Source organism: Giraffa tippelskirchi, chromosome 7 (assembly GCF_054371585.1).
Source record: "Giraffa tippelskirchi isolate mGirTip1 chromosome 7, T2T-mGirTip1v1.2.pri, whole genome shotgun sequence".
NCBI lineage: Eukaryota > Metazoa > Chordata > Mammalia > Artiodactyla > Giraffidae > Giraffa > Giraffa tippelskirchi.
Window position 1 is genome coordinate 30,778,016 of NC_137281.1, and position 12,035 is coordinate 30,790,050.

Sequence of the window (12,035 nt, forward strand, 5' to 3'; positions counted from 1 at the left end):
ATGCTAAGATTTGGTCTAAGAAGTTTCCTTTCGGTAGGCCAGTAATCCTGAAATCTATGGTTTCATTTAATTTAAACTCCTATATTATATAAGTTTATACTAGTAGTAAATCACCCTAATTTTTATTTCACTTAAAAATATGTGGTGTGATTCATTTGAATGCCTACAATAATGAGCAGCAATAGCAATAAAAAATGCTCTGATTCCTTTACCATACTTAAACTCACTTTTGATTTGATCTTCAAGGAATATGATTTTATAAACTTAGCTACAGATGAGAAAAGTTGTCTTTTTTAATAAGCTAAAACCATTTCATTATGATCACAAACTCATAATTCAGATTTTTTGTTTAGATTTTGATTTGGGTTTTCTCTAAAATATCAGTGTTTTTGTTTGGGTTTTTTCTTAAACCACACACCATCTGAAAAATCATTAAATGTGTACCAGTCACCTTTGAGCACTTGATATGTTTTGTTCTGTTCAATGAAGTTGTATAAATATAATAAATCATAATTATAAAATTTTGGAGAGATAAACATTAATATTGCTTTGTTAGATAGAAATATTTGATCAGAATATATTTTGAAACATTGCATAGACACAAGATGATTTTTCAGTGTTTCCTCATAAGCAAAGTTATTAAATTCCCTAAAGAGGCCATCATTTTTCCATATTAATTCTCAAAATACTAACTTTAAGAATGGAAGGATTATGCTAATAAAGATTAAAGATGCAGTTTAAATTGGGGTAAATGTTTCAAGACAATAAAACTAAAAAAGATTCTAAACAGCACTGAATTGCACAAATGTCTGGGGAAATCTATGAATTAAATATAGATCATCATCTCATAGTAACCTTTGATAGTTCTCATTAAAACTGCAGCAGTAGAATCTGTTAGAGGCCTCCAGAGAGATATTATGTGTAAATGCAGAAATTAAAAAATGAATATTGAATGATCCTATTGAGAAATTAAGGCCATTCAATTGTGTTAATGGTGGTAGTGTATCAGATCTATGTTTTTCATCTCTTCCTCTAAAAAGAAAATGAAAGTCTACATCTAATTTACAGATTTAATAGAACACAATTCAAGTAACACCTATTTTGCATAGTAATTAGCATTAGGACTTTTATAAAGTATTATATAAACTGTGTGGTATACATATTTATATTGTATATCTGTGTATCAATCAGTCAGTCAGTGTTCATTGCTCAGTCGTGTCCGACCCTTTGCAACCCCACGGGTTGTACCTCACCAGGCTCCTCTGTCCATGGGATTCTCCAGGCAAGAATATTGGAGTCGGTTGCCATGCCCTCCTCCAAGGGATCTTCCTGACCCAGGGATCAAACCCATGTCTCTTAAGTCTCCTGCATTGGCAGGCTGGTTCTTTACCACTAGTGACACCTGGGAAGCCCCCTATATGTGTAGATATGTATGGATATGCATGCATATATTGAAACACACACATACACATATATAAATACATATAAAATTGTATCACTTTGGTCCCAACACTTCATGGCAAAGAGATGGGGAAACAATGGAAACAGTGACAGGTTTTATTTTCTTTAGCTCCAAAATCACTGCAGATGGTGATTGCAGTCATGAAATTAAAAGAGGCTTGCTCCTTGGAAGAAAATGTATGACAAACCTAGACAGCATTTTAAAAAGCAGAGACATTACTTTGCCAACAAAGGTCCATACAGTCAAAACTGTTTTTCCAGTAGTCACGTATGGATGTGAGTGCTGTGCTTAGTCGCTCAGTTGTGACTGACTCTTTGCAACCCCATGGAATGTAGCTGGCCATGCTCCTCTGTCCATGGGGATTCTCCAGGTAAGAATACTGGAGTGGTTTGCCATGCCCTCCTCCAGGGAAATCTTCCTAACCCAGGGATTGAACCCACATCTCCCACACTGCAGATTCTTTAGTGATTGAGCCACCAGGGAAGCCCATGGATGTGAGAGTTGGATGTAAAGAAAACTGAGCACCGAGGAATTGATGCTTTTGAACTATAGTATTGGGAAGACTCTTGAGAGTCCCTTGGACTGCAAGGAGATCCAACCGGTCCATCCTAAAGGAAATCAGTCCTGAATATTCATTGGAAGGACTGTTGCTAAAGCTGAAGCTCCAATACTTTGGCCACCTGATGTGAAGAGCTGACTCATTAGAAAAGACCATGAATTCTGGAAGATTGAACGCAGGAGGAGAAGGGGACAACAGAGGATGAGATGGTTGGATGATATGACCGACCCAATGGACGTGAGTTTGAGCAAGCTCCCGGAGATGCTGAAGGACAGGGAAGCCTGGCATGATGGAGTCCATGGGACCACAAAGAGACGGACATGACTGAGCAACTGAACAACATATAAAATTGTCGTATCTTTGGGCACTACTCTCTTCAACTTAAAAACATGTTTATAATGCAATGACATTCAATTCAATCTTTCTCTTTTAGCATAACCTGAGTAATAGATGATTTAACATTTCAGGTCATACATCTGTGTGATATCGGAATACGTACAGAACTCTTTAAAAAAAAATGATTTCTAGAGTAAGGAGAAGAAGATCTAATTTTGTACAAATACACACTTACAGTTTCAGAGAAATTTGAGTATAAGAAGACATCATAAACATTATTCAATTCCATCTAATGCTCTCTTTTCTTGAATTGAGAATAACAAAGAAATACAGAGAGGTTAAGGGATTTCATACAAAATAACATAGCTATTTAGTGGGAGATGTCAAACTAGAACCCAGACTAGCCCTAATCATGTTTCAAAAAGCCACATGAGTCACTGTTTTTGAAGATAGGTCAATAATCACTTTTCATGTCAGAGAAAGAAAGATTAGTCTTGAATAGAGGAAAGCGGCTTATCAGGTTAATTTTTTTGGTGTTCTGTATGAAGTTGTTCTTCAACAGACAGCTAAGGCATTGCAATGGATGTTGCGGATAGAGGTATGGAAAAAAAAATTCCATAAAAAAATGTGTCTCTCATCTCAGAAGAGACAAGAACATTAACCAGTGGTTTAAACATGTGTTTTTTTCCAGGTATAGGGGCCCTCAGTAGGTATAAGAGTATGGGGTTCATTGGGACTAGGAGAGGTCAGTGAAGAAAGACTTACTTAAGGGGATGGCACTTATAAGGTCAGTAAGCATTATCTAAACCACAAGAGAAGCAGGAAGTCCAGACAGAGGGACACACAAGAATATTTTTGTAAAGATCACCCAGTATTTGAAAGATTTCACTGTAAACACAAAGCTCTTGTTGGGTTCCTGCCTTTTTAATTTTAACTCAATGTCTCCATTACTGTGTTTAAATGATGGTGGGTATAAGTGAAGGTGAGGATTCTACCCCTGCTTGCAGTTACTCATAAAGAGACATCTTCTGATACTGGCAATGATGTTGTCCCCTTGATCAAATATTTTAGGGTAACATTTTAGCCACTAGCCATGTATAAGGCTTTGTACTTCTTGGCAATATAAACTTGGGCAGAAAGAAAGGGGAGAACACCTTCAATACTGCCAGGCATATATTACATGAATAAAAGCAGCTCATATTTCAGGGCCAAATTATTCCTATCATAGCAAAGTCTCTTTATGAATTCATTATGTGAATTTCAGCTTTCATAGCAAGTTTCAGGAAAATGAAATGTTTATTTTCCTTTCTGTGTAGAGGCATTTGGATTGTCATGAGCCATCTCTTCCTTTGTTGCATTTTTGATGATGCTTAGTTTGAGGAATGCAATTTTAGATCCAAAGTATGTGTAATCATATTGATGTGTAATGGTAAAGCATCAGTCAGACTTGGGGCCAGAAGCAATCTATGAGATGAAATAGAAAGCTAGAGTTTTGTATGTCAGCACCACTTTCTCCCTTACCTCTATCTCAGCACCCAAAGCTCACGCCTCCCTAACCACGTACATTTTCACCTTGAGCTATTCTGGATGTGCACTAATTTATTTAGGCTACCTGCCTAAATATCAGAGCCAATGGTTAATCAGATGCCCAGCATATCAAAAGTCCCTTTCATAAAATACTAGCAGAGCTATGGATTTGTCTCTCCTTTTATTCAGTTATGCAAACACAGCATTTACTCTCATGTCAGTCTCTGGAATAGATAAAAAGCATTTTTGTGATGTTATGGGGTAGTAGCTATTTTTTCCCCCATTCAAATATTTCAAACGGAAAGCTCCATTTTTCTTGGTCCTTTTCTTCCTACCTTCCTCTATCTATTATGTACCGATGGACTCTCTGTGTCGCCAGACTTAAATCCTCATGGGACACTCAATGCTAGGTTTTGGGAAATGTTATCTATGAGAGGCCACACAGAAAATATTGTGGTCTTTGAGGGCCTTATAGTCTCTGTCTCAACTACCCAATTCTGCCATTAAAATATGTAATTCATAAACAAGTGGGTATCTGTGTGTTCTAATAAAACTTTGCTCACAAAAATAAGGAGCAGGCCAGATTTATTTGCTGGATCAGAGTGCCAATTCCAGTTCATATATAAGCTTCCTGGGGCTACAGTCCGGCATTATTTCCGCTTGCTTTGGTTCATACCAAATTATTGGAACAAGTTCGGTTCTGTCTAATATCTTTATGGTCTGTGCTACTTATGACTGTCTCCCTAGTCTGATTTTCTCATAGACCTCCAGCTAGCCTGAACCAGCACTGAATCTATTGCACTTCGGTTCAAACTTGTTCTTAATTGTGACTGAAGGAGGACATCTGCTCTACACCATTTGCCCTTTGATATATGGACTCAGACTCCTTTGTTTTCACAAGTCTTACTTATCCCCATCCCCCTCCAGTTCCCCTTTTCAATGTAAGCATGAAAGCCATTTTACTTGGGATATGTACTATGACTTACCTATCTGTTAGAATAGCTTTGAACTGCATATAAGGGAATATAGTGACTTCAGCTATGAAACTTTTATGTTTTTTTAATTTATTTTAATAATAATAGTAATATTTAATAATAATAAATAATATTTATGCACTGGGTCTTCATTGCCGCAGAGGCTTCTATAGTTGTGGTATGTGGGATCTTAGATCCCTGGCCAGGAAACAAACCTGGGCACCCTGCATTGGAAGGGTGGAGTCTTATCCACTGGGCCACCAGGGAAGTCCTTATAAAGACTTTCAATTAGCTTCTTTAACAAAAAAGACTGGAGGTGGGTGGTTCCAGGTTTGTTATATTAGCTCATACATATACTGAAGGACCCCAAGCCTTAATAGACAAGACAGTTATTATGGCTCTAAACATCCTCATACTACCATGCAGATTTAAGAATACTACCATGTATTCTACATACTACCATGTAGATTTAAGAACTCAGGAAGAGAAGTCACCTAATTCATTTATATTTAATTCTCATTATCTCGAAGTTACATGCTTACCTCTAGAGCAACGATCAGCATTTAGGAACTAAAATTGTCAGTGCTTATTCAGATCAACTAGGGATCCATTCCTTAGTGCTAGGAAAGAGTCTTGCCTTTCATGAGAGTGAGAGCACTTTGCTGACTATGTGGCCACAATAAGTGTGGTTGCTAGCCGGTAAGAAATGGTGTGTGCGGATAGCTTGGTGAAAAATGGCGTTAGTCGTATCATTCTTTGTAGGCAACAGGAGCATGGAGTCCAAAGGAAAGGATAAGAACATCTATTTCTAATGTTCACTTTCAGCATTGACCTTGGATGTGCTGCTTCACCCCCTCTCTCTGCTTGAACTCCCTCCTGTGAAAAATGAGTTTGATAAAGTAGCATCTTAGATTTCATGGAAATAGGAGGCATTGGAATATATCAACTCAGCCCAAGTACTCAATTCTGCATAGACCGGGTATAAATTGTAAAAAAGTTTGATTAAAGAGTGTACTCAAATGACACTTCTGCTGCAGCGGAAAACTCAACGGAGGATGCTGTGTCTCGTCTGCAACCCACTGATTTTCTAAATTACCAATTTATAAAAGTTCTTTTTCAAAAACACTCTGCATAATGTACCTATTGTTCTACCTTTTCCTATTTTTGAAACAAATTGTCAGCAAAAAGACATATTTAATCTACTTCCAAAGAAGGTTAGTTGTTTCCAAGATAAAAGACTGAATGACCTTTTAGGTGTTCTGTGTGGGGATGAGCTAATCACAACAAAACTGTCTTTATTCAAGTATCTTCCCATGAACAGGACCCAGAGCACTTTGGGAAATTCATGAAGGTCAGAGAGTGGGGAACAGAAACAGGGGTGTTAGATTTCAGGATCAATAAGTTCACAAGTCCCCAACTCTTTTCACTGTAGTCTTTTCAGGAAGAATATCTATTGAGGGCAGCAGTGTGACAAAAGATGAATTCTGCTCAACTCTGTAACACTGAATTAAATGTACCACTCCAATAACAATATAGAGTTAATGACACTCCAGTGCAAATGACCATTTCTATGATTAGAGTGGCTGGTTGCAAGAAAGTCCTAAATTCAAAAGCGTGCATTCAAGACTTCATTGACAGTGGGTTTAAATGAAGCCACGACAATTATGTCTGGTCTTTGAATCAGTGGTTGCAAATGATGAGGTGCTTTTTAGGATCGTCTTGGCAGATTTTCTGAACTAGTGTGTTAGCAGATGCTGCAGGATTCTGTCAGACTGTTAAATAGGCAGGGGATTTCTCCCTAACAAAGCTATCTGAATTAGCATCACCTCAAAGAAATAGGAGCAAATTCTCCTCTCTGCAGACATTCCCTAACCATGGATTGAATGACCACTTGTCCTAACTTTGTGCTAGGAAGTAGAGATGAGGGCGTATAGCAATATAGTCTTTGCCCTCAGTTAGCTTATTATCTGCTCTGTCATCTGTATGTGTGTGGGTGTGCTCGGTCATTCAGTCGTGTCTGACTCTGTGACCCTACGGCTGTAGCCCACCAGGTTCTTCTGTCTATGGGATTCTTCAGGTAAGAATACTTGAGTGGGGTGCCACTTCCTCCTCCAAGGGATTTTCCCAACCCAGGGTTCAAACTCACATCTCCATCATCTCCTACATTAGCAGGCAGGTTCTTTACCACTGAGCCACCTGGTAAGTCCTTTCTTATCAGTGTACCAAATAATTCTAAAGTAATGAGGAAGATTTATTAAAGCAGCAGGTTTGATAAGGGCTTATTCTTGAAGAATGAAGAAGCATTATTTAGAGAACTGGAAAAGACATTTAGGGCAGAAGAAACAGCATGTCTTGCAAAAGACTTGAAATTATGAAAGGAATTTGAGAATCATGGAAAGAAGTTTGCTTGGTTTGATACCCTGGGAGAGGCTCACAGAGCAGAGGGAGATGTGATGGGAGACTTAATTTGGATCCTAATATGGAAAACATGAGATTATTTCTGAAGACATAGAAAAATATCTTTGGCTTCCCTGGTGGCTCAGACAGTAAAAAAATCTGCCTGCAATGCAGAAGACCCAGGTTTGATCCCTGAGTTGCAAAGATTCCCTGGAGAAGGGAATGACAATCCACTCTAGTATTCTTGCCTGGAAAATTCCATGGACAGAGGAGCCTGGTGGACTACAGTCCATGGGGTCACAAGGAGTCGGACACGACTGAGCAACTAACGCTTTCACTTTCAACAACAAATTGGCACTTGCCATGGGCATTGCCATATACCTCTACAAGGATTATGTCATATCCTGTATGCAGCAGCTGTAGGTGCTGACCTTCAACATTCCGTGAAAGGGGTTCTAGGGTGGAGAGCTGAAATGAGGCACTCTGTGCTCAGGGAAAAACTGTCAGGACAAGTCTTCAGTTTGTTAAGATATTTTGAGGAGCCAATTTTATGAGCCCATTTCTTGAAACTCCTCATATCTAGAAAAGCACTAAAGTCCTTCATGGTAACAACTGCTCCTAGTGACTAGCAGAAAATTTCTGGAAAAAATATGTGCTTGATTGCATGCACTCCCCCTTCACCAAAATCACATATATACTGATCTTCCCCTCTGTTTCTTGGGAGCAGTTTCCCAGAGCTATCTGAGGTGTTATCTCCCAGGCTCTAGTCCTCATTTTGCCCCAAATAAAACTGAACTCATAACTCTCATGCTGTGAATTTTTTAAGTTGATGCTTTCAATTTCCCTTTATCATTGGAATGATAGGGAATACTTCTTATCCCTAAAAGTTAGGGAGTACTTTTATCTTCTTATTCATACCACAAGGAATGTATAATAAACTAATTAGTGGGGAAAAACTATTCATTAAATGACAATATATTCCAGTTACTGGATATACTAGATTAATTCTTTTGAAAAACAGAGCTATGACTGCAATGGACACAAAACTCTGAGAGGTTAAATTGAATCTTTATATGACTAATTTCAGAACACCTAGAGGACTAAAGGGTTAGAAAGAAGCAAGATAAAATAACTATTTTTAAAAACTTTCCCTTTTTGTTTTGATTTAAATAGAACACTTTCTTTCTTATTGAATATGTATTAACTACATAAAATCATTTTGAAGGGAGGTATAAATATGAAATTAATATATATATGCAGAAAAACTCCTTGTATCTGAATTGCATTATACCAAGCAGTCTCACATCCATTATCTCCATAAACCTTACAGTATCCCAGTAGTGTAGATAAAACAAATCTCATGGCCTCCAGTGGGCAGGGCTGTAGAGCTAGTTCAAAATAAGAACCCAAGTTATTCTAATCATTTCCACTGAACTTTTTATGAGACAGTAGCATTAAAATTCCATATAATTTGTTAGTTCTTAGAGTAGGAGGGGAACTAAAATGTATTTCATGTGCTTTAGGAACCAGAACAGCAAGAATGTTAAATTTTAGCTTTCTCAGGATAGTCCAACAGAATCAGAGAGGAAACAGAAGGGAATGTGGGTTTTAGCAAACTCTTGATTCTGGAATATTTACTGCAGGCCTAAAGGGCTATTTCTGTTTTTTCAATTAAAGTCTAAGGGGATGTGGGATTTCCCTGGTGGCCCAGTGGCTAAGATTCTGTGGTTCCAATGCTGGGGCGTGGGTTCTATCCCTGGTCAGGGAACTAGATCCCACATGCTACAACTAAAGACCCTGCAGCCACAGCAAAGTTTGAAGATCCCAGGTGCTGCAACTAAGACCCAGTACAGCCAAATAAATAAAATAAAATAAATGCATTGAAAAATAAAGTCTAAGTGGATGATATTATACTCTCCCAAGATACTAGATTCATCTTAAACATACATATTTGCATCCTAAAACACATGCAGACATACCCTCAAACAGGCAAACTATTAATACTATGCACGGTATTCATGAAACATCCCTTATAGAATTGTGGTTACAAGTTTAATGTCTCAATGTGAAGAGAATTATAGGTGAAGCACAATAATCCAGTTAGTCTTGAGAACACTGTCAGAATGGAGTTCCTACCTTCCTTTCACCCATTTCTGATAAACTGAGACTCCTTCAAATCCAGGGAGAAGGGGGCATATTTCAATTCCATTCAGTTTAACATTTGTTGACCACACCTCTGAATCAGTCACAAGTGTAGACATCTCAGGTGATTAAGCCTCATATTATTAGTGTAAACCTGTCTAGGAAAAAAAAAAAAGGTATCATGAGGTTAGGCCAATGACTTTGACTTCTTACTTTTCTTTAAATGTGTAATATATAATTTCTGACAGTGCTACTTTTTCTTTAGACTAACGATTCTGCTTTGTTATTTTTACAAAGCACTTAGCTGCTACTTTTTGCCAAGAAAAGGCTCTTTTATCTTTATCACAATAGAAAATGTTTCCTGGATTTTCCCAAACTACTGTGACTCCTAATATGGCATCATTTTTCAATCAGTCCTACAGGTACCCATTACAGAGGCAGAATAATCTATTTTGAGAGAACCCAAAGGCATTTTCTTACCCCCAATGTAGGGGAGTGGAGGAAAAAATATCTCACAATGACCCTAACTACATAGCATTTGCAGTGAAATTTTTATCAAACGTTTATTGAATAATAACCATTTGTGTGTTCAATTAAAATGTTTACTGGACTCCTACTATTATCTATATATTTTGAGCTAATTTATTAATATGATTACCATCTAAGGTTGCTTTCATATCCACAAATTACAGATAAAAAGACTGAAACCATGTGAGTTTTGATAAGAAGTCCACAGTTGCAGAGTTGAGTTAGTTACTACTGCTGTGAAATAAACCACCCTACAACACAGAGTATTAAAATAATAACAATCCATTAAGGTTAAATTCCATGCATAAACAATTTATATGTTCAGAAATATGGTTTCTCAATCTTGGCTAAGTTGCCTCATAGATTGGCGTTCAGCTCTTGGTTAATTAGGCAAAACTACCCAATGGCTGACTGGCTGGGGTCTGGAAACCCCCAGCTCCCTCCATGTGGTCGCTCATCCTCGAAGAGTGACTTGGCCTTGTTCCTATGGTGGAGGCAAGACGCCAAAAGCCAGTCAACCCAATCCTGACTGAGAACAAGCAGAGTATGCAAACTTCTCCGGGCTTAGTCTCTACAGTGTTAACATAAGGCCAGCAAGAGGCAGAGTGAGCAAAAACCAGAAAGTTTCAGGGAAAAGGATGCTGAAAGAGGGATACTGTCATTTATTTATAGCCCATTAATGTGGGCTGATCTTGGGTCCAAATTATTTGTATCTCTTTGACACACAAAATATGTCTACCCTTCCATAAACACTCCGATGTGTCTTGTAATTACAATACCAGGCTGCAAGTACAAGATCTTATGATACATACATCTGATCTGGATGTAGTTTCCTGGAGGTGGCTCATTTTGATGCAGAGACCTATGAATTAATATTACTAAAATGTCTGGTTATATGTTTTGTAGAAGAGTCACACAATGCACAGTCCACTTCTTAAAGTGAGAGGAAGGATTAGGAGACACACACATCACTAATCCATACCATTTTTGAATACTTATTGGTAAAATATTGTCCATCATTAGTCACAGCCCCAAGCACACATACTAAGAGTGGAGAATTTTCTCTGGGCTCTTCTCCCTAAGACTTAATCTCCTCATACTATTCACCATGGCTCCTGGCTCTGCTCTTTTTTTTCTTGGTGCTACATCTCACCATTTTCCTTACCCTCCTTGGATCCTTCTGAAGAAATACTCATAGTGACAATTGAACAAGTTTATGCTTTTCCACACAAATTTGAAATCCCAGAGGACTTCAGGATACTTCCATCATCTTGGCCTCTTTTAATCCAAACTGTGTTCTTTTTCTCCTGTATAAAACTCTTAAAATTTTGTGAGCCTTCTATTAATCCCATTCAACTCAAGTTGCCGAAATGATAATCACTAAAGATTTCAAAACATGCCACTAGCATTTAAGCATCTCAGATCAACATCCTTAAGATTTCTAGATGACCTTTTTTTCCTAGCTAAGAGTGTCTCGGTTCAGTTCAGTTCAGTTGCTCAGTCGTGTCTGACTCTTTACGACCCCATGGACTGCAGCATGCCAGGTATCCCTGTCCATCACCAACTCCCATAGTTTACTCAAACTCAGGTCCATTGAGTCAGTGATGTCATCCAACCATCTCATCCTCTGTCGTCCCCTTCTCCTCCAACCTTCAATCTTTCCCAGCTTCAGAGTCGTTTCAAATGAGTCAGTTCTTTGTATCAGCAGGCCAAAGTATTGGCATTTCAGGTTAGGCATATTCAGGACTGATTTCCTTTAGGATTGACTGGTTTGATCTCCTTGCAGTTCAAGGGACTCTCAAGAATCTTCTCCAACACCACAATTCAAAAGCAACAATTCTTCAGCGCTCAGCTTTCTTTATAGTCCAACTCTCACATCCATACATGACTACTGGAAAAACCATAGCTTTGACTAGATGGATCTTTGTTGGCAAAGTAATGTCTCTGCTTTTTAATATGCTTTCTAGGTTGGTCATAGCTTTTCTTCCAAAGAGCAACTGTCTTTTAATTTCATGGCTGAAGTCACCATCTGCAGTGATCTTGGAGCCCAAAAAAGTAGTCTCTCACTGTTTCCATTGTTTCCCCGTCTATTTGCCATGAAGTGATGGGG

General features: G+C 38.2%; 1 protein-coding gene across 5 annotated transcripts in view; it reads right to left on the minus strand.

The window, feature by feature from the left end:
• Window positions 1-12,035, minus strand: part of LOC145514261 (uncharacterized) — a 261,315-nt gene that overhangs the window by 220,945 nt on the left and 28,335 nt on the right. For all 5 annotated transcript variants that reach the window (XR_014059995.1, XR_014059996.1, XR_014059999.1 and 2 more), the window contains exon 6: window positions 9,392-9,555. The gene's annotated coding sequence lies outside the window, so the exon portion shown is untranslated. The remainder of the gene's footprint in view (window positions 1-9,391; window positions 9,556-12,035) is intronic.